This window comes from Camelus bactrianus, chromosome 3 (genome assembly GCF_048773025.1).
Source record: "Camelus bactrianus isolate YW-2024 breed Bactrian camel chromosome 3, ASM4877302v1, whole genome shotgun sequence".
Lineage (NCBI taxonomy): Eukaryota > Metazoa > Chordata > Mammalia > Artiodactyla > Camelidae > Camelus > Camelus bactrianus.
Window position 1 is genome coordinate 163031065 of NC_133541.1, and position 23156 is coordinate 163054220.

Here is a 23156-nt window from a genome sequence, read left to right on the forward strand (position 1 = left end):
TTGAATGCAATGTTTGCCACCGTTTCTCAATGTTCATTAATTACCATATACTGTTCTCAGGAACCACTACAGAAAAGAAAGGTGGGCTTACGTCCCTGCCCACAAAGAAAAGGAATTCTGCCTTCTCCTGTAATGTGCAGAACACCTTCCCTACACCACCATATCCTTTTGTATGCTTCCTCCATGTTTATGTTTGCACACTGCTTATTAAATTAGAAGGTACCTGAAGTAATTCCATCTCGGTTGCTTTCCAAGTTTGCAGATTATCCATAATCATTCTGTGACCGAAAATACTACAGTGTGAATGAAAATACTGCAACCATGTAAGTAAACAAAGAATGCTGAAACCAAATCATCAGTGGCTGCCAACACACCCCAGTGAAGACAGGCCTGCAGCCCAGCCACTACAGCCACTCACAACGGTGCCCTCTGAGCAGACTCAGAATAAGAAAGGACAGGATACTTGCCCTAGATAGCTAGGTGCTTGTCTAAAGAATGAATTCAGTGAGTCAAAATGTTTGCTTCCTCCCATACATGGAAAAGCACTAAATTCTTGAACTTGAGATACCTGGCTTTCTTTAGATAACAAGCAATCTTTTATTGTTCCAACAACCTTGTCTTTGTTGTAAAGCTCCTATATATCCTAGCTCCTCCTCAACCACTTGGGAACAGTCCCTCCGAGCGATCTGAGAGTCTGTCATCCCGGCTCGAGTCCTCCCGCCAAATAAAACATAACTCTTAACTTTTAGGCTGCACATGTATTTCAGTCAAAAGTTTTGGACACCAGGAAGGGACCCAGAGCAGACTTCTCTCCAGCTGAACTCTCAGAGTTACCGGAGCCTTGGTACCAGCATTGGCACTTTGTGCCCATCTGCCTCCTTGGGGAATCCAGATGAATTTGGGTGAGTCTCTCCTGGTTCTCGGATCTCCCAAATTGGTTGATGATCCTGAGTTTTATTTTGTGGTGTATCCAGGTACCTGGCCCTCCAGTTGAAAGATACTGGGGGGGAATAACCCACCCAGTGGAGACATACTGGGTGGGGCCTGGTTGAAAGATAACAGGAAACACCCACCTTGAGGAGACGTCTGAAGTGGGGCTGGTGGAAACATACCAGGAAAATACTCACCCAGTGAAAACGTCCTGAGTGGGTCCCAGTTGTAAGACACTGGGTTCAGGACTAAGTGGTTAGGTAAGAGGCTGGTCTAATGTTGTCCTCGATTTGGTTACCTCCATTGAATTTTTCGGAATAGAAGTAAAACTCTTATGAGGAACCTTTCAACTCCAAAAATGGGACCCTCCTCCTGGCTGGTAACAGCTTTCTTGGGTGATGGAGAAAATTACAGGAATGGTAGAGGCAAAGACTTCATGCCATAGTGTTGTCCCTGTGGGAAATCTTACCAGCAATTTTATTCTGAGAACCCGACCTTACAATGAGAAATAGAACTTTCAAAAAAAAATTAAAAAAAAAAAAACCACAGAACAGAAAAGAAAAAGAAATGACAGATTGCCAGCCTCCAACTAATACACTAGCCAGGTTTATATACGTACAAAACTCACAACATTCATTAGGAATTAGAAAAAAAAACTCACCCTGAAAGTAACTAACCAGGCCTGATAAAATATTTTTTGGAATTCTGAGCTTATAAGAACAAAATCCCATTTAGGGGGAACTTGGATTTCTCTTCCTGTGTCCTTGAAATGTAAATGTTTTATCTTTCTCTGGGTGTTTTATGTGTGTGTATGTATGTATATATGTGTTTCTTTTTTTTTAAACGACACCTTGGACTCTGTCATACAAAAGGTACAAGTATTGTGTACATATTGTGGCCACGCAAATAAATTGGGATTCTCAAAAATCCTTTGTACCAATTTTCAGATATTTTGCCATCTTAACCGTTGTTCCATCAGCCTGGACCACAAAGGCTTTTAGCTTTTGGAAAGTAAACTTTTGAATTTTATTTAAGCAACACCCCCACTGTCATGTGGAAAAGCCTCTTCATCTTATTGGTTTAAAATCACTTTATATATATATATATATATAAATTGATGGCCATATGATGGATCCTTTAATTTGGGAAAACTTTTAAATTGGTGAAAGTTGAAAGAGCTCTCATTATAAACAGCCGTTTTATTGGTACCTATTAAAATCAAGTTTAAAGGTAGAAAAATATATCTAATGGTTAACCTAAGAAATTAGTTAAAAAAAAAAAACTGGTTTGAAAACCTACATTTGTGTTTTTCCTTTCTGATCAATGGTTTTAGGGATGCTAATAAATACTTAGAATAATTAATGTTAATTAGGCTGAATAACTGGAAAAAGGATTGTAAAAATGTCAAAAAAGATAAAGATAAGGGGCTTATCCCAAATGGATAAATATTTTTATATGGTTATTTTGAATGAGATAAATAAAATGGACATTTTTGGATTTAGATACAAGGTTTTGATACTACACTATGTAAAGTAAAAAAAAAAGGGCCAAAGAGATCACCTACTCCCCCCCTACATTAAAGTTCAAACAAGTCCGCTTTAGCACAGTTTAAAATATATGTATTTATAGAGCTAAAAATATACATATTTATAGACTGAAATACTTGATCAATGATTGGGACAACAGACCTATTAATCAAATTGAAAATTGAGAAGGGCCTAAGCTCTTTGGCTGAAACTTGGGAATCCCAGAGACTTTTCTATATAATTAGATACAATGCACACACACACAAAAAAAGCTTCTGACACTCCTTCTAGAAATAGGAATTACTGATTAAACCTAATAAATATAAAAATTAAAGGTACGAGATTTAATAAATTTGAGATAAAATTTGTAAAATTGGTATATTAAATGGGCTTTATATAAAACATTTGCTTAATTATATTGTGGGATAGATATATTTCAATGGAAAAACGCTTCCCCTTCTTGGTATTATAAGGCTGGGCACATATCTGTCCCTTAGAAAATATTAATTGAACAAAGTAAAGGAAACCAATAGAGTTTCGTGAGCCTTCCAATATAACGTAAAATTAAAAACTAATATTCAGTGGCTAATAGACAATAAAGTAAGAGGTTTACCCTGGGTTTAACTTATAACCCAAGGAAAAGAGACCTCACTAAATACCTTATGCAAGCTTTGGAAGACATGCTAAAGTAAATCTTAAAGTTTTAAAACATGGAATTCTTTGTTTACAGCTCTTCTCACTGATACAAAAAAAAAGCCAATTAAGGAGATACAATTGGATCTGCGTGACAGAGCAGTTCTCTGGGGAACTGGAAGCGTCTGTCTTTGTCTTGCAGATCAGAAATATAAATACAGCAAACAGTGACCTAGAATGAGCCTAATTAGCTCAAAGAGATAATACTTAAGGCCAAGAAATTTTTGGCATTTTAGAACTCATAACTCTGACGTGTCCTTCAGCATTTGTCAAGAAATCTTAAATGTCGGTTTCATAAATAGTAAGCCTTAGTGATTTGAGCAAGCAAATTCAGCTTACTCCAACTATTATTATACCTATCTTATAAGTAAGTTTTAAAGTGAACCTATGAGATCTCTAGCTTTTGTCTGTTTATAAGCCTGCGTACACATTATAGATGTGAGATATTTCTACAGCTGAAAAAAAAAATCAAAGTCAAAGATCTCTGCTTATTTGACGTAAAAAAAATAAGAGCTTACAAATTAAGTATTTTTAAAATAAAAACTGACCAAATTGACTTTCAGCGTTACGTGAACTGGAAAATATTCAATATTAAGATTACACTTGGTATTGTTTAGTTTAAGTATGTTCTAATTAATATAGACATCTTTAAAGTCATCAATATTAAGTACAATACCTTTACTGTACCTAGTCTTAATGAAAGTCAAATAAGATCCTGTTATATCTGTTGCAGAATTGTCAAGAAAAAAAATAGTAATGTGGTGTAGTAAAATTTTAAGTAAATTAAATGCAAATGAGATGAGAGTTTTGGGTAAATTTTTAAAATATATTTTTAAAATGTATGGTTAAGATACTCTCTAAATGTTTGGTATCTTTAAATTCTAGAGTTGTGCTAAATTGAGTTAAATGATAGGAGTTTATTAAATAGCTATGACACTTTCAGATAAAATAAGATTGTAATATGAATTATTTAACATTTAACTTACCCTTACAGAGAAAGTAAAGGTGTTTAGAAATATTAATAAATGGTTGGTGCTACCCTGAAATAATCTCTATTATTAAGGGTATAATCTCAGTATCCTAGGAAAGTAAGATAAATGTGTAAAGGAAGATATATGAATGTAATTATATTTTGTTAATAAAAAATAGTGACTTTCTTCTGAAGCTGGTTACTTCTGAATGGAAGAGAAAATAAAGGACACACTAATGTGAGTATAGTAAGCTGTGGAACGCTTGTGGAAGAGGAACCCTGAGGAAAGGGTTTTGTACGTTGTCGGAATTGTCTAAGTTTAGAATCAACTTGGGCAAAGTAAATGAATCTTAGAAGTAATCTGGTAGAAGACTAGATTTGGTTTTCTCTCTGTTAAGATGACAAAATTTTCTAAAAATGTTAATCCGCTTTCAATAACAAATTGTAAAGCTTCTTATACCACATAACTGACCTGTTCTGCTTTTACCTTTAACGTATTTTCTTGTTAATGAAAAAGAACTACTTTACAGTGATCTATATGTTTATCTGACCAAGTGTTCTGAAAACTTTTAAAAAGCTCCCCAAATATCAATTTCTAATTAAAGTTCTTTTAATCTCCAGTTAAGTTTGGGATGCTACAGAGGACCCCTGAAACATCCCAAAGAGAGATTTTAAAGTAGTAAGTTTCATTTGGCATGTTAAATAACATGGTATTGTCAAATGAATAATAGATCTTCCTAGGTTATATTGTATGAGAAAATATTATTAATATAGATATTCTAGAAATTATATGGATTCCCTAAAATTCTGGTATATCTGAAATGTTACCAGTCATAATTCTAGTTATAGTGACCAGCTTTCTTTATCGATTATAGTGTAACGTTGTTTAACCATGCTTTTAAATCACTTGTCATTTATATACAGTTAATTGTTTCCTTCTGATGATTTTGCAAATTGCTTTCTCTTCAAGGAGATTTATTGATTTCAAATGAATTTCAAATTATAGCACTGAACTAAACTGGGTAAGTAATTTTAAAGGTCTAATGGATACTCTGAGTAAAAGAATTAGTTACATGGGACTGAGTAAACTGGTGAATATGGTTATAATTTTTGATTTTGTCTGAAATACTACTGGCTTTTAACCTGTTTCCCAGACATAAAGAAACTCTTCTCCTCAAGCTAGTTATGTTTCACAGAAATTTGATAAATTATACTTATGTACGCAGACTTGGAACAGTTATCTTTTCTCTCTATCTGATCCCTTAAGAGACTAAAAACTCTAAGGTCCCCAGTGGCTCTATCAGACAAATGAGGAAGATCATCTCCTAACAGATATAGCAATCTCAAAGTATTTTAAGGATTTTAAAGAGAAAATAATTTACCTAAATCTGTAAGGCAGAAATCCATGACAAGCCCTTGACGAGGCATTCTGGGCCTAAGAAAACCTTATTAACATTCTACCCTGAGAGTCCTTATTAAAAGTTCCAACACAGCCAATTTAAAAAAAGCCTATATAATAAAATAATCAGACTTAGCTTGTAAATAAATTAATCTTGATTTGACTATAATTGAGAAAACTGAGGGTAACTCTAGAGAGAAAAAAGATTATATTTTAGTGGATATTAATTTCTAGTTTTGTTGATTGAGGTCTATATTTACTTAGACATTTCCCAGATCATTCCTTGCTGTTATGTCACATTGCTGTAAAGTTTAATTGAATTATGAAAAGAACACTCTAGGTTTGTTTCTGAGGCTCAGTAATCTATCCTTGGTAAAGATCCAATGCCCCATGACCAGAAGCCAGGGGAATATACATACTGGTACAGGCATGACTTAAAGAACTGTCTCCAACCTGAATGGAAGGACCCTTTATCAGGTACTCTTAACAAGACCATACACACCAAAGCTGAAGGAAATGGACTTTCAGATTCATTTCCTATCAGAAACAGCCCCTGCAGTGCACTGGCCTATAGAGCACTGCTCACCTTAAAACAATGCCCAAATGGAGAAGAATCTACCAGGTCAGGATGAGAAGAAGTCAACATCTGAAGAAGACTGCAGACCCAAGACACAGAACCAGGCCTGTATGCCAATTACTTTGATAATTTCTCCTACCTTTGATTATGAACTACTCCAGCTGCTAAGTTTATGGTAAATTACCTATGTCTAGTACTTCTGTGTTACCTTGGTGGGTTTCCCTACTCCAAGGCTCTAACTAGATAGCCCTCAGAAACGTTATTCTAAAAAGAAATTATAGTTCTGTTTAGGCCACTATTGATCTTACAAGGTGGGAGACCTCACCTGGCCAATTAATACCTGCTCTGACCCTGACCATAAATATGAAATTTCGCATAAGATCACTCAAACTCAATCAGGAACACAAGGAAAATTTTAACCCAAAAATATAACTTCTCGACTATTAAATTCTTACTCATGACTTTATAAACGTTACTAGCTGAATTACTTATATTCTATCTATATAATAAAATTGTTGTCTGTTACATTTCCCAATGTGTAACTAGGCCTACAAAATTGATGATGGCTAAACATCTTGAAGGAATAGATAAAATTTATAACTCTGTGTAAAGTAATTGTAATAGTGTGATTCTAGTTATGGTAATGAGCAACGAAGGGTAAACAATTCCTGGATCATAATAGACTAGTAAGACAGGCGATCCAGAGAACTTTTAGTATCAACAGGGTCTGATAAAAAACTAACACCTTGAATGGCAGCTCAGAAGATACTTCACCTGAACTAGGAATGAGCCATCCTAGCACCCTGGGACAAAATTGGTCATGAAACGTCTCTCAAAATATTGGTCGAATTTAGGACCAAGGGGGAGCACTGTGAATGAAAGTACTACAATGTGAAAGAAAATACTGCAACCATGTCAGTAAACAAAGAATCCTGAAGCCAAGCCATCAGCAGCCACTGCCACACCCCAGCGAGTACAGGCCTGCAGCCCAGCCTCTCAGCCACTCATATTGGTGCCCTCTGAGCAGACTCAGAATAAGAAAGGACAGGATACTTGCCCTATATAGCTAGGTGCTTGTTAAAGTATGAATTCAGTGAGTCCAAATGTTTGCTTCCTCCCATACATAGAAAACCACTAAATACTTGAACTTGAGATACCTGGCTTTCTTTAGATAACAAGCAATCTTTTATTGTTCCAACTACCTGGTCTTTGTTGTAAAGCTCCTGTATATCCTAGCTCTTCCCATACCTCTTGGGAGCAGTTCCTCAGAGTGATCTGAGAGGCTGTCATCCCGGCTTGAGTCCTCCCGCCAAATGAAACACAACTCTTAATTTTAGGCTGAACGTTTATTTCAATCAACTCCCAGAATAGACACAACTCATCACTTCTGTAATGGAATACACTGGATCAGTAACCAAAAGCGTGTTCTAGTCCTGAAAAACTACTGGTTCCTCTTTCTTCCTGTCATTATACAGTCCCACCAGAACTCATTACTTTGCTGTCTGCTCATCTGGTAACCAAACTCAGAGAAGAGTCAACTCAGCAGACTGCCCTACTGGGGAGAACAGCCGGCAAAAGCACTGTGGGTTGCCTGCCCTCCCGCACGCTCTGCTGACCCCTAGTGTCCTCCGTGGAGACCAGAGCAACAGAGCTGTTCCCAACAACTGCAAAGTCCCACACGTTAAGAAAATCATTTTATTTTATACGATATGTTACGTATATACCCATCTCTGAAAACAGCTTTGCCAGAAGCCCAAATCTTCAACATTAATCAGCAAAGGCAAATCCGGTCCCTAAGTGAATACAAGTTTTAAGACGATGCTAAGGCCTCCAAAGTTCTCTCCACGACCATCAATCAAACTGCCTGCAGGTCTGCAGCTGCAGGCGGCAACATGTCTGCTTTTAAAGCAAACCCATCCTGCCCTCGGGTGTTACAATGTCCCTCTACGCCCTCCCATCTCAGGGTAAGAGCAGCCGCTGCAGAACCTCACAGGGCAGCACTGACAGGACTGGACACAGAGGATCAGAGCTAAACTAAGCCTTCTGATGACACTAGCTTGTCACTGTGTCACTTTACAGATGAAGATATATATAGAGAGAACTGGGGTGATCTTGCTCAAAGTCACACAGCTAATAAGTGGCAAAGTCTATAACTCTGCTCCTCCCTCCGGCGTGACGCCCCAGCTGGGATGCCCACAGGGTTCTCTCATGCCTGCCTGACCAGTCCTTTCCTGTCACTCATAACCCACCACAGGGTCTGAACCTAGCCTGCCTTTTCAGCATCTTTTACATCCAGTCTCTCAGGAACAAGGCTGCTCATGCCACTGTATGACTTCCGGCTTCCCAAACCCTCCGTGCTCAGGGTGGTCTTGCCTGTGCATCCAGCACCCTGCTCAGAGGCTCTTCCTCCCCTGCAGGAGGACGTTTCCACTCTCTGTAGGGACACCCCCTCAGGGAAACCCTCTTCTCGCCCTCAGCACAGCAGGTGTCCCAGGCCACATCACGAGCTGCCCCATTAGGACTGTGGGTGCCCAGGTTTGCCAGTCAGACCAGAAGCCTCAGAGCAAGGGATTATGCCCGGGTCTCCCTGCAAACCTACTGCCCGCCTAACAGTCCCCAGCCAACAGGTCACCTGGAAGTCACAGCAAGTGCCCCACCCAATCCAGAACTCTCTTCATTTACCAGCACCGCTGAAGACTGGTTTCCAACCTTTGGTCAGTTTTGCACAAAAAGGCACCTTCCACTGTGAACCGGGGGGGGGTTTTGCTTATGCAACTCACCCTTACTGGAAACGTCAAGGGAAACCAAAAGGCCTTTTCTCGACAATTTTTTGATGACAACCTCCCACCCACAATACTCAAATGTTCAAGAGAATTGGGTCCACGTGATTTTGTTTTCCTTACGCTGTGGCTCAAAACACTGCAGGTTTCTTTCTCTTTTGAGGGTATTTGTACTAAGTTTATAGGCTTTAATCTGCTTTTGTCTCACTCTTCAGTATCCCTAGCAGTTGCCACTTCTTACTCCCTTCAGCAGCCTCCCTCCCAACATCAAGTCTAGGAAATCAGCTGTGATGAGGGGCCCAGGGGCAGTCACAGAACATGCAACTAAGGCACAGAGAGGCGACATAATTTGCCCAAGGTTATCAGCTTCAACCCCTAACAGTGTGTGTCACGTCCCTCTGTTTAACTCTTATGCTAAGCAAGTTAACTTTTTGTAGATTATAGTTATAAACAGATGAGGTATCAAAATATACACAAGGACACACATCAAATCTAAGATGTTGATTAACTCCACTATTTTGTTTCTATTTATTTTATTTCTCTTAAAAAAATTAAGAACCTCTGCAGTCAATAATGCAAAATGTTACTGGGTTTTAAATCCAAAATATAGAGGTGTTAAGTGTGTCATTGCTCATCCTTATTTGTATGTTCACAAGACAAAATGATTTGAAAGACTCTCTCCCCTCCCCCTACTCACTACTGGATCTCACCAGAGCTCCCAGTCCACACATCTAACAGCCTTTCATTTACCCACAGCTGAACTCATCAGATTTTCCCCAGAATTCCCTCTGCAGGTTTCCCTCATCACAGCACAGCAGGACTATCATTTACCTCATTAATCCACCCAGAAACCTGGGCCTTACTCCATTCTAACTTCACAGACAGCATTCATCCTTTCTTATTTACCATCGAAACATGTCTTCAATCTGTTCGCTTTAACACACTAACCGTCTCACCGCTCAAGTGGAAGCCACCAACACTGCACTCCTGGACTCACGAGTCTCCCAAGTGGCCCTAAAGCCGCTCTCCCCTACTTGAGACAAATGGGATTGTGTCACTCCCGCGCTTTTAGGACTCTTTTCAAACCCACTCTTCTTAGAAGAAACTCCCAGTTCTTCACCTGGTGAAGGTCTTTGCCGTCAAACAGTCAGCTCAGGAAGGGCAGGACACGCCCTCTCCCCTTGGCCCCACCCTCTGGCAGAGCATCAGCATGGGAGGACCTGCTGAGCTACACCAGCCTGTATTCTAAACCTGGTCTTGATTTCTTAGCAAACTGCTTCACTTATCCATACAAATCCAAGGTAGATTAGAAAGATTTTAGATGTTGAGCTAGACTATTGATTTGGGGATTTTGCACTAGCAACCTGCAAGTACATGTTCTAATGATTCTGTCTTCTAAAAACCACACCCAGATTTAAGTAGTACTTGTGGAATGTCTTCGGAGTAAAAGGGACTGTACTTTTACAGACTTTATATTTTATAACATGAACAAACCGGACAGGGTCACAAATGGAACTGCCTCACAAGTGACAGAAGACAGGTGAGAGGCATATAGCAACAAGTCACAAAGATGGTAAGAGAAACGTTGATTCTCCAACCCCCCAAAAAATTTTTGAAAGAACCGAAAACTCTGAATTTTGAAAGTAAAACACTATCATATAAAGAAATAAAATAAATAATCCTCTTCATCAGTGTTTCAAGATCTGACTGCAGAATTTTTAGCAGGCCATACTGAATCCTAGCACAGAAAAATCAGATGGACTAGTGGTGAGTAAGTTCCAGGGAAATGGCAGCAATTCCTCCACTTGTAAGAGGACACACACTCAATTGTCGAAGGTGATTTTAAACCACATTCTGGAGAAATTCAGAAGATTCAGGCACCGATTCTAGATGGTGATGACACGGAAGGACGGGTTGGATGCATGCTTCTAACTGAGTCACCGGCATTCTTACACTGCAGGGGGAAACGGAGGCTCTCAGTTATGAGCAGAGATGTTCCTGTCATGTCTCCCAGGCCGTGCCTCGGGGACTCAGTGCCCTGCAGCAGCCTGGCCCCAGGCGAGGACCCGCAGCGTGGCCCACTCAACCAGGAGGGGCACTGTGCTTGAGAAAACCCATCCCCGATGGGAGAAAGTGGGGCTGGTGGGGTTGTGTGTACCTATAAATGATCATAGAAATACACCTGCATACATTCATTTGATACAATTAATATTAGCAGGCTATTTAACAAAATTTCAATTGTCAGTGTTAATTTTACCATTCCTTTCCTCTTGTCCCCTGCACTCTGAGACAGGCTTAGGCTCTCTCACACCTGCAGCTCTGATGCAATATTTGTGAAGTCATTTTACTTTGCTGCAAGTGTCCTCGCTCCCCGTGTCGCTGTGACTGTCGTCTCTTGATAGAGTCAAATGTCTTCCTGGATCTCTCCCTGATTTCCCTGCTCCTGCTTCTCAGATCCTGAGATAAAGAACAAGTGAAGACACATGACTAGAAAAGGCACTGTGGACTTGACCAAAGTCCTCAGTGACCCCCTAGGTGAGTGCTGCCCACCCCTTACCTTCGATTCTCAACGTTCTGCCCAGGGTGAAATCCAGACAGGAAAGAGTCTTGGGCCCAATTAAAAGCTGTGAGGCTTGGGTGCAGGGAAAGGTGCAGGAGCTGGTTCTGGAGCCGGGCCCCTCCCCACCTCTGCTAATCTCTCTCCCGTGGCCCTGCCCCCAAGCCCCCAGGCTCCCTGATCTTCCGTCCTCTTCTACACTACTCCAAGCTCTTTTCCCCTTCCTTTATTCCCTGATTATCCCCAGCTGGAGTGATTTTTTCATCACAGCATCTAAAAAAATTTTCTACAGCTGAAAAAGAAGTCTCCAGAGGTCAATACCCACATGGTGGTTCCTGAAGAGAGCCCCTGGTTAGGGGGACCCTCACCAACACTCACAGGGCATCAGACATGTTGCAGGGTCGACCACCCCCAACAAGAGTTTGCTGTGACCCCTATGCCCGCACAGCATCCCTGTTCACAAAACTGTAGTTGGGCCACTTATCCGTTATTAAGGAGCAAAAGTAAAAAAATTGCTCATGTTTCTTACTAAAATTATCTATGAGGTGGAAAAAGAAATTGTAATAGAAAAGAACAAATTTGACTCCATGTTAGATGTGTTCATTTGGCTTTAAACCTGTACCCTGTTTTCTAGGCTAAGACTTGTTATCTCTGCACCTTTTGTAAAAGAAAGTTGCCTTTAGCCTGAAATATCCAGGAGGGCCTATTCTGCGGGCTCTGATCTTTAAGGATGTTAGCTCTTCTACACTTATGTAGAGATGGCAAGTTGCAAAATAAAAATAAACTTTGTTTTTTTTGAGGTTTTACAGGGGCGCCATGATTTGACCCACATGGACACCTGCAAGAACAAAGGATTCCAAGGAAATCAATTCGTACAGCAAGAAGTTTGCAACAACCAACCACACCCCCACCACTTTTTAGTATAAAAGGAGACTGAATTCTGACTTGGGGAAGAGAGTTCTCCAGGATATCAGTATGCCATCTTCTGAGTCTGCCAGCTTTTCAAATAAAGTCACTTCTCCTTACTCCAAAAGCTCATCTCCTGATTTATTGGCCTGTCATGCAGCAAGCAGAACGAGTTTGGACTTGGTAAATAAATGACTGCATTAGAGGTAGTATGTCTCCACTGTTTCCTCATTTCCAGTATGTCACAACCAATCAATTTTATATGCTGTTTAAGAACACGACCAAAAAACCTATTTTACGGAATTGATTCCATGGAAATAAAATTATTTCTACTCCTTCAAAACTTTGTTGTTTTCTATTTTATTTTGTTTTGCTTATTGAAAAGAAAATAAAAGTCAAATCATTTTATTTCACGTATTTTTTATAGCTACATATTGTAAATACTACAAAGATATTTAAATTGCAATAAAAATTGTTCATATATTAGTATAAAGATATATACACAATCAAAGCAGAGTAGGAAAGGAGTGGATATTTACTAAAAATCCACTGCACATCCAGTCTTTTACAAGCATATCCTGGAATATAAGCTCTATTATCCAGGGGTCCACCACCCCCATTCTCACTGCCGAGTCCCATAGTAATCAACCTCCAAAGCACCAGCATAGAACCACGCGATCACTATTTTAGGTATAAATGAGGGAATTAGCTCATTCAATTCTAAAACTGAAACCTTAAAATAAATACTGAACTTATTTACAAACAAAGAAAATTGGACACAAAAAAGTACAGTTTCTCCCCCAAGTCACAAAGATAATTACTGGTAAAGGCAATATTTGAACTCATCTGCCTGATTCTAAAAACTAAGGTGGAAATCCCCTTCGACTGTGGAGGTCCAGCAGCACAGCCTATCACCCTATCTTTGTTCAGATCTAGCATTAGACAGCCTGAGACAGCACCCCATTCCTATGGAACTCGAGGGCAAACGATAACAATAAGGATTTTATATTCAGTAGTTTCTTGGTCTCATTTATATAAAGTGTCAGCAGGTCAGCAGAAAACTCTGGGAAATATGAGTGGGTCCAGAGCTTTTTGCTGATAAGAAACAATCTATCAGGACAGAGTGACCTTCCCATGAGAGGCCTCATGGACATAAACTAAAGGCAGCTGAGCAATGAAAACTAGCAAGACCATGGAACTCAAGCAAGAAAGATCCCTGCCATCCCCCACCCAGTTGCCTTTTCACCCACATGGACAAGATGGCAGAAGACCCAGGTTCTTGTCCAAGTTACACCATCATGGATTCTCACCCATAAAAAGTTATGACTCTATGCTGTCTTAAGCCCTTTCCAACTCAAATATGATGACACCAATATCTCAGCAGAATGTCTATGTCTTCACTTTCTCTCTTCTATTAGGATACTATATCTATGGCCAAAAAGCAGAAATCCAATTAAAAACACCATGCACGAAGGCTGGTGAAAGTCTGCGTAAGAGACTTTGTTCTCACGCTCAGTGAATGAAAACTCAGAAAAAGTGTTCCTTCACCCTCTGCAAGTGGGAGGTAGCCTGATTGTGTGTGTGTTTTTGTGCACGCGTGTGTGTGTGTAAATCAAATACAATGCATTCTGGGATGTGTACAGATTTTTTTTATGTTACTGTCATTTCATGAGGATGAGCCAACCTTTAAAGTAACTTGAATCTAGTGCTCTGAGAGAGTCCCAGGATCTTTTGATGGAGGAGGGGAAAGGGGAAAGGAAAGGAGGAAAGAAGTAAATGAAGCAAAGGTGTAAGAATACTACTAGGGAAAGGCAAGACTTTAATTTTGTTCCTACTTGCATCACACACAAATTAGGGACTGACTTTCCCCCTTGTCTCGTCAAGCACTGAGTTGCAGAAGAAGAGGCGACAGCCCATTTCTCACTGAGATTGTGACTGTACATGGCATCTTATAGACACAAATTATTTACCCTGATCAAACACTCTAGCAGCAGGCCGTAATTCTCCTGTTTTGAAAGACAAGAAAACAGGAGTTCAAAGAGGATGTATAACTTGACAAAAGTCAGAGGACCAGTAAACTAAAGAGGATGAATTCAAACTCAGATCTGAATGGAGAGTCTGATCTTCCCACTCCCAGGGCTGGAAAATCCTTAACAGACAGGCTTCCCAGCTCCCTGCATTGTTCCTGGCACCAAGCATTTCCCATGGCGATGGTATCCTGTTCTCACAGACACAGTGCTCTGTGCAGCCAATAACCTCCATTCGACCTTGATCATATATCTGCCTCACTCACCAGGCTTCTCCATACAGGCAGGAAAGCTGGCTTTCAAGTGCGTACAAAGCCACCCCTGTTCTTACCTGGGCTCTTCAGCAGTTTTTCCAGCATAAAGGCAGCCATGAAAGTGCTCACAGTTTGTACATGAGCCACACTACCTCTCTCCATCTGTCTCCCCACCTATACTACTTAGCTATGACCATTTTGAGAATCTTGGAAACAAATTTTTAAAAACAGAAAAGAAACTATTCTGTAACAAGTACTTAATACTTACAATTTTAAATGACAAGTTACAAAGTGAGTATTTACAAATTGAATCTGCCTTCCTAGGTGTCAGTTTTAACAGTTAAAAAATATAATAGCAAAAAATTCTCACTTACAAAATTAACAAAAACTTCAACAATAATCTGGAATAAACTCAAAAACAATGCCCATGTTGTACATGGAGAAACACAGGACTGTACTGAGGGGTAAAGTAAGAAGTGTGAATGCAGAGACATCAACATATTGTATGGAGGAAAGCAGTTTTGTAAAGATGAACGTTCTCCTAAGAATAATTCAAAACTTACTAAAAATTCCCATGACAGCTCTTATCTGTTTTTTTTTTAACTTGAACAAAATATTTTGGAACTCTTCAGGAATAATAAACTCATAATACTAGACAAGAAAATTGGGGATGGAAAAAAGAATAAAAAAAATCGCACTGTCAGATATTAAATAAATTTTTACAATATGTAAGATATAGCACTGGAGTAAGAAAGTAAGACTGACAGAAATAAACCATGAGCTCAAAAAGAGACTCTAGTGTACATAAATATTTTGTACAGTTGGGATTTCAAATCAAAGAGCAAAGTATGAATTCAATAATTGTCTTGGGACAATCAGAGGATCACCTGGAAAAAACAAATTCTATTCCAGTCATAATAACCACAAGAAAAATTACAGATAGTGATGTAAATATTAGAAAGTACTATTAACAGCAAATACAAATCTTTGCTTATAGTAATTCAACTTCTCCTCACTATAAAAAGTAGTATTATCATCTCCATCATAGAGATTAAAAAATCCTACAGAGGAGATATATACCATTATAAGAAAATATTTCTAAGAATACTATCAAGGATAAAACCCAAAAAGAAGACATTTACTGTCTTAAGATTATTTTCGGCCACAAAAAAATAAACCTACTGAACAAAATGAAAGGCAAGAAATGACAAGAAAAAGCTCTGTGATACATGTTAATGAAGACAAGGGGTTAATGTTCATAACATACAAAGAGCTGTCACAAAGCAACAAGAAGCTCCCTCACTTAAATGTGTGCAAAAGACAAAAGGGATCATTCACCTTTTAAAAGTCAGATGGCTAATGAGTGAAAAATGCTCAATACCTCACTGGTCATCAAGTGCAAACTAAAACAATGAAAAAGCAATTTTGCTCATCATATTGGCAAATGTTTTTAAAAAATATTCTAGGTAGTGTCCATCTTTGAGAGAACAAACTGAACGATCTTTTTGGAGGATGACGTGTCAATGGATATGTAAACTCTGAAAAATGTGTGTACACACAGACTGAACTCCATTTTAGGAATAGTTTCGTTTAGAAAAAAAATCAGTTCAAAAAGATGTACTCATCAGAGCATTTACACAGCACTGTTTACAATGGTGGGAAGAAAAGCTGAAGTGAAATCATATCCAGCAATAGAGAATTGGTTACATAAGTTATTCTACATCTTTTCATTCCCCGCAGGAGAAGGAATTTCTAGAGTCACTTGAAAGGAGCCTGTAATGTATGTAATTGTCACATCCAGGGACTAAATTTCCAGAAACCTTAACTAAAGGAATACTCATACAAGATCACAGGAATGTTTGTACAAGAAGGACGCCAGTCAAACACCCTTTCTGACAGTGGAAAATGGAGAAAACTTAAGTATCCACCATCAAGACAATGATGCGGTAAATGAAGGCGAGCTGTGGGCACTAAGGGGCAGGCGTTTTGGCGTGGTCCAAGGCCTTGTCCACAGTACTCTCCCACCAAAGGTGTCCTTACACAAGAGACCAAATCTACTGCACATCAGGAGACCCCTCTACTCTATCTGAAAGGACCGGGTGAGTCTGGAGTGGGAGGACGTCTATGATATACACCTCAGTGAATAAACCGAGCTGCACAAAACATATAGTATGGCCTTATTTTTCAATAAAGCATATATACACACACATATACATAGATTTCTCATATACATGTATGTATGTATGTGTATATATATATGACAGGCATAAAGGTCATGAAATATATACACCACATTGGCAACAGCTTTTACACTGAGGAAATAAGGGGAAGGGAGGTAGGGGCCTTTCGGTACCACCACAGTTCTCTTTTCAGTATTTCAGTTAAATATACTTGGAATTTAAAAGGTTATTTAAGTCCGAAGTAAAATGGACGTTGCCTCCACAAGACAGAATGCTATACTGGTCAATAAAAATCATGCCAGGGGAGATAGAATATTGTAGAAAAACATGTAATAAGCCGAATGGAAAATGGAGGTCTCCACAAAGTAAACAGGCACAGAGTGCTCGCTCGTTTTTATGACAGACGTAATACACACTGATGAAAAGAACAGAAAATAGATGTTAAAGTGTTAATTATTATCTCTGAGTAGTGGGACCAGGATAGACCCTTTTGTCCTTTTTTTAAGACTTATTATATTAAATACACATTATTTTTCATCTGAAAAAAGCATTTTTAGATGTCTAGTACCACACATTGAAAAAAATACACGAGTACTTACAGAAATAACTAGGAGACACGGCAGCAGCGTCACACAGTGTAGAACGGGCGATCCTGAATAACACTGCACAGTTACATAAGGACCCACAAAGTGAGAGCACCTGCTGTCACAGGGCGTGGCCCCCTTCTATTTGTCAGTTGTGTCTTCAGGGCTGAGGCAGTTCTGAGCACGGCCAGTGTCAGTGCTGGTGTCTGGATGGATGCCACTGGAGGTGAGGGCACCTGCAAGCCGAGAGGAAGAACAGAAATCATCCTCTGCTTTTTCTGTCTTGTTTCTTTGTTACTTTTGAAGAGAGGTGTAAATAAGATAAACTAAATCTTCCCTACTAAAATTTCAGTAATGAAACCGTTTTTAAAGTGTTCACAACTTATATTCTGCCTATAACTGTCTTTTCAACAAAGCATCATATTTTTTAAATGTTAATTAACTCAGTTAATTAACTACCTGTTGAAACCTATTAAAGAACATGAAATGCACTATGTAAAATCACCACGCCTGCAGTGACTGGCACAGCTGTCTTGATAGCAGTGCAGTCAGCCCCCACCATCCCGCGGTCCTGAGCTCCTGATGCTGCTAAGAGAGCACGCTGCCACCTCAGATGGAGAGAAACGGTGAAAGCGTTTTCTGAAATCTACAGAACTGACAAAACTTAACTGACAAATCCCAGGCTCCTTTGAGGCTGTCATTTTCTGTTTCTGGCCAACCCCCGTCAATGAGCAGAACCACCCCATTCCCGAGCCATGGGACTCACGTGGGAAGCAGTTTTGGAGAAATTTCCAGGTATAGAATGTAAAAAACTATACATAGATCTCTGAAAAAAGAAAAGATGCAATACTCTGATTTTGGAAGAAACTCAAAATATTCTCCTAAGCCTTAGTAGCTGGAAAGGCTGGGCATCTCCTAAGCCACTTATTTATTTCACAGCCAGTGAGCATCTCCCACAAACCCTGTTTCCCTGTGTCTGCTGGGAGCCTCAGGCACACTGTTGCTGTCGATCTTATAAGTCACAGGGCTGAGGCGTGTGTCTCACGCCTGCATCTCCCACACAGGCTCGCCTCCTAGCCTCACTGTCTGAACTTGGCCCCATTTCCTCACCTGTTTATTTGGTATCTGTTCTTCTGTAAGCTGCCTGAAATGCTTTTTGGAACATGTCAGAAGAATCAGTGGGTAGAGAAATGGACAGATGGACAGGTGAGTGTTGGGGAGACAGAGTGACTCCATGAAAAGGGGAACAAAGAAAATTTCCTATGCAGAACCCTCTTCTAGTCAGGGAAGAAAACCACCACGGAGAAGTGTGAAGAGGCAGGTGGCTTAGGACTGTTTCCTGGATTCCATGAAAAGTCACACCAAGAGATGAGAGGGTAGAACTATAAATAATAAAAGAAAAAAGCATGCATGCTTGAAAAATATATCTACAATAAGTACTTTCTAAAGAATAGATTCAAATCAGCACGGCCCAATAACAAAATCCTTGGGTATTTACAGAAGTGAGAATCCCATCTCCAAACCACAAGGCATCCCTTCGGAGCACTAAGAGTCTACACGGGACGGTCATAAAGTTGTCACCGCAAAAGCGATGCTATCCTGCCCTTACGAGGAATGAGCAGCTGTGCTCGGGCTGCCCACGCGTGCCATTTACAACCCACAGCACATCTACAGGAGAGGGACGCCTAGCGAGCCCCATCTCTGCAGGACAGAAAACAAGTCCAGGAGAGGCTAAGCCGACCTACCAGTTCTCCATCTCACAGGACTGGTCACTCCAGAGCAGGACTCGAACTCGGACCCACGTTTGTAACCGCAGTACTACCGTGATTTGTGTGCTTTTTGTGTGTATAATACATTTGTTTCCGGCATGAAAGGATATTTAACAAATGTTCGGTTGTCTTGTCTATCTCATTAGCTCACAATCTTTATATTTTTGAATTGTACTCTTTTCCCCTGGAGAAAGGAATGGAAAGAGCGAAGGTCAGAATGAGATGGGGCTCCATTCTTTATCTGTTACCACATCTCATCCAGTCCCCAACCAGGAAGAAGGAGCAAATGTTCTCTTCATTTTTAAAGAGAGAGCTCCACTGATGGTGACTTACTCAACTCCAAAACCAAGTCTGGGGGAAGGGCACAGACAGCAACCAGAGAAGTATCACCCGTAGGAAGGAGAAAAGAGATCAGGGGAGAGCTCAGGGGGTCAGCCTGATTTAATTTCAATGGATAATATAATACCACAGACTAAAAATACTAGCATGCAGTGAATTTGCTATTTCTTGACATCTAGCAAGTTTTCATAGCCCGCATGAAACATTATCGTGAACTAGTGAAAGGAAGAGTCCACACTCAGGGAAAATCAATGCCACAGGTAGGCTGAAACCCAGGTTGGAGGAAAGGAAGAGAAAAGGCATAGTTAAGAAGAGGGGAAAGTCTGGGAAAAAGACATCATCACAAGGACTCTCCAGCATCATCCAGCAATCATATAATCATTCATTCAAGAGAGAGTTACTTAGGTCCTATTTTGTGCAAGATTTTACACAGGGCAAAGAAAGAGTGCAGCGTCCATGGTGGCAGCAAGTGGCGGGGCTATAATACAATTCTGATCCTAGTACCTTGCACAATTGTACTCAGTATAAAGGCAAAAAAATAAGGTAAAATAATACTATGTAAACTCTACGCATGGTTGAAAAAAATTAAAGAAGACCTAAATACCTGGACAGACACACCACGCACATTCCTGTATCAGATGACAGCGCTCTTGGGATGGCAGTGCTCCGCAGAGCGATCTGTATACTCAACGTGGTCTCGATCACAATCCCAGCGGGCTCCTCTGCAGTAACTGACTAGCTGCTGCTACTATTCATATGGGAATTTGAGGGACTCAGTAACCAAAACGTACTTGAAAAAGAAGAAAAACATGAGAGGACATGTAATTCTCAATTTCAAACCTTACAACTGTATCTCCAGGTGAGATTAGAGGCCATTTTTAAGTTATTACTGGGTTTATCCTTATTTTCAAAATTCTGTACAATGAATATACCTGTTAGAATAAGAAAAATAAAAAGTAAGATATCTTGTAAAACATGCACAGTGATTCATTCATTAGGAAAAAAATTATTTTAACTATAAAGAGGTAAACAATTATCTAGTGAAAAAGGACTACTTAAAAACAAGTGTGCATTTATAATTTTCATAAATTGAAAACTGAAAAGCACAAAACATCAAGTTTCTAGGGAGACTAGTGAAACATATTAATAGTTATTTTCAATAATTCTAATTGAACAATGAAAACTCAAGAAAGGGAAAATTGTGATTGACACCCAAGTGCAAACACATGGAGAGCAAAGGCCTAGAAATCACAGTTCCTTTAAATCTGCTTCTAACTCAATAGGAGAGGAAATTCCTCACTTAGGGGACAGTGGAATCCCATACATAAGACAGGATACACAGTACAAACTGCAGTAGTATCGGGAGTGAATTTCTTAGAATTCTAATGTTACAACATTGCTGAAAAACTATAAAAACACTGACAGACAGATTAAAACACACAGTCATATATATTATATTGAAACATATGTAGTCTGCTCCCATGTTGCATAGAAATACAAACATATTTGTTCATTTATAGGCACTGATTACTTTATCCCACATAGAATATTTCAACTAAAACAAAAAATCAATAATACACTCCTCTTGTCAAATCTACTTGATAAGTTACTCTGCTATGTAACCATAATGTGTTTAAGATAGATCTAAAATTAGTGAAAAATCTTTGTATGGTTTTTTGAATTGTTCTCAAAATTCCAAGCTTAATTTTCAAATAGATCTGAGCAGTATTTCTATATTATCTTTTCCCTTGTGAAATGAACAACACAGTCTGTTGTCAAAATTCTGTACTTACAATGATTCACGAGCACCGTTTCCTAACAAAACTGCTGAACAGCAAGGCACTATCCAGACACTGTGACTAAATAAATGAAACACAAGGAAGACAGTGACCCTAAACTGGAGGGCTTATAATCTGTGTCAACAGCGGGTTTTTATTTGATTGGTTTGATTGGGTAGCAAAATAAAATCAATCAAGTACTTTCTGCTTTTAGCATTCTGTAAGTCATGACTGTTTTTAGTGTCATGAGAAGGAAAGACTTAAGCATGACTTGATTAGGTCAACTAGCAACAATCATCACTGGAGAGTGAGTAATAAAGAAGTTAACTGATAGAAATGCTTCTGCCTACATGAGACCTAAAATAAATCTATACTGATATCCGAAAGGAAAATGAGGAGATGAGGTCCCCAATGAGAAAACAAACAAGGAATCAAAAAAGGAAAGACGTTTTCATTAACGATTCCAGGCAGTAGTGGAGCATGGTGGTGAGGATCACAGATGTTTGGGACGAACATGAGTGCCTGAACTCCCACAGCACTGGGTAGCTGTGAAACTGATATTTCAGAGAAATTTTCTGCATCTCAGTCTTCTATCCATACACTGGGGACAACAACCGCACCCATCTCCTAGAACGGTCCTACGAATTAAGTTATTTATATATAAAATTTTAAATAAAATACCTCAGATTTTAAATAATACCCCAAAAGCACAAGGAACAAAGAAAACAGAGATAAATTGGAGTTCATCAAAATTTAAAACTTTGCTTCAAAGGGCACCATCCAGAAAGTGAAAAAACAACACACAGAAGAAATTTTTTTCAAATCATTTATCTGATAAGGAATTTGTATCTATAAAAAAAACAAGTACCTCCTACAACTCAACAATAAAAAGGCAACTCAATTAAAAGGTGAATAAAGGATCTGAAATGGTATTTTTCAAGGAAAATATACAAATGGCCAATAAGCACAATGAAACGATGTTCAATATGATTAGCTGTAAGGGAAATCAAGTCAAACCCACTAGGAGAAACCGCTTCACACTCACAACAATAGGTTATAATAAAAAAAAGAGTAACAGGCACTAATAAGGACACAGAGGAAGCGGAGCGCGCAGCCCTTGCTGGTGAGGACGTAACACAGCATGGCCACTTTGGAAAACAGCCTGGCAGGTCCTCAGAGAGTTGAACATTTGGTTTCTGAATGACCCAGCAACTCTGCTGTCTGGGCACAAACGTAAGAGAACTGAAAACAAATGTCCACATAAAAACTCCTACAGGAATATTCATGGCGACACTACTCATCACAGCCAAAAAGCAGAAACAACACAATTGCCTATCACCTGATGAATGGGTAAACAGTGGGGCCCAGCCATACAGTGGAATATTAGTCTGCAATAGCAAAGCATAGAGTACTGACCCAGGCCACAACGTGGACAAACTTTGATAACGTTACTCAGTGTGAAATAAGTCAGTCACAATAGACGGTTCCACCTACATGAAGTGAATCGATTTAAATGAAATGTCCAGCACAGGCAAATCCACAGAGAGAGAAGAGTGGCTCCTTGGGGCTGGGGGAGGATGGGGAAGATGGGAATGACTGCTTATGCATACGGGGCTTCCTGTTGGGGGAATGAAAATATTCTAAGATTAAATGGGATGCACAATTCTGGGCATAGAGTAAAAACGACTGTATATTTAAATGGGTGAATTGTATTAAAACTGGTAAGAAAAAAAGCAACTCGGGCCAGTACCTTCCCTAGTAAATGCAAATTGCTAACTTTTATTAGAGGAAGAAGAAACTGCCCTCAGCATGAAAGTAGGAGATCAGCAAATGTGAGTTAACCAAAATTGGACAAGAGCATTTCACTTGAAACAGTTGCTGAGTGTA

The 23156-nt window shown here is 39.4% G+C and overlaps 1 long non-coding RNA gene across 6 annotated transcripts in view; it reads right to left on the reverse strand.

Annotated features, from left to right (window-relative positions):
* LOC141577228 (uncharacterized) overlaps positions 1-23156 on the reverse strand; it is a 114743-nt gene that overhangs the window by 16777 nt on the left and 74810 nt on the right. For 4 of the 6 annotated variants that reach the window (XR_012506095.1, XR_012506093.1, XR_012506092.1 and 1 more), the window contains 3 exons: positions 20096-20281; positions 19129-19336; positions 17399-17619 (listed from right to left, as the gene is read on the reverse strand). This is a non-coding gene — a long non-coding RNA (uncharacterized LOC141577228). Of the gene's footprint in view, positions 1-17398; positions 17620-18149; positions 18210-19128; positions 19337-20095; positions 20282-23156 lie in introns of all 6 variants that reach the window. The other 2 variants (XR_012506091.1, XR_012506094.1) reach the window with 2 other exon arrangements.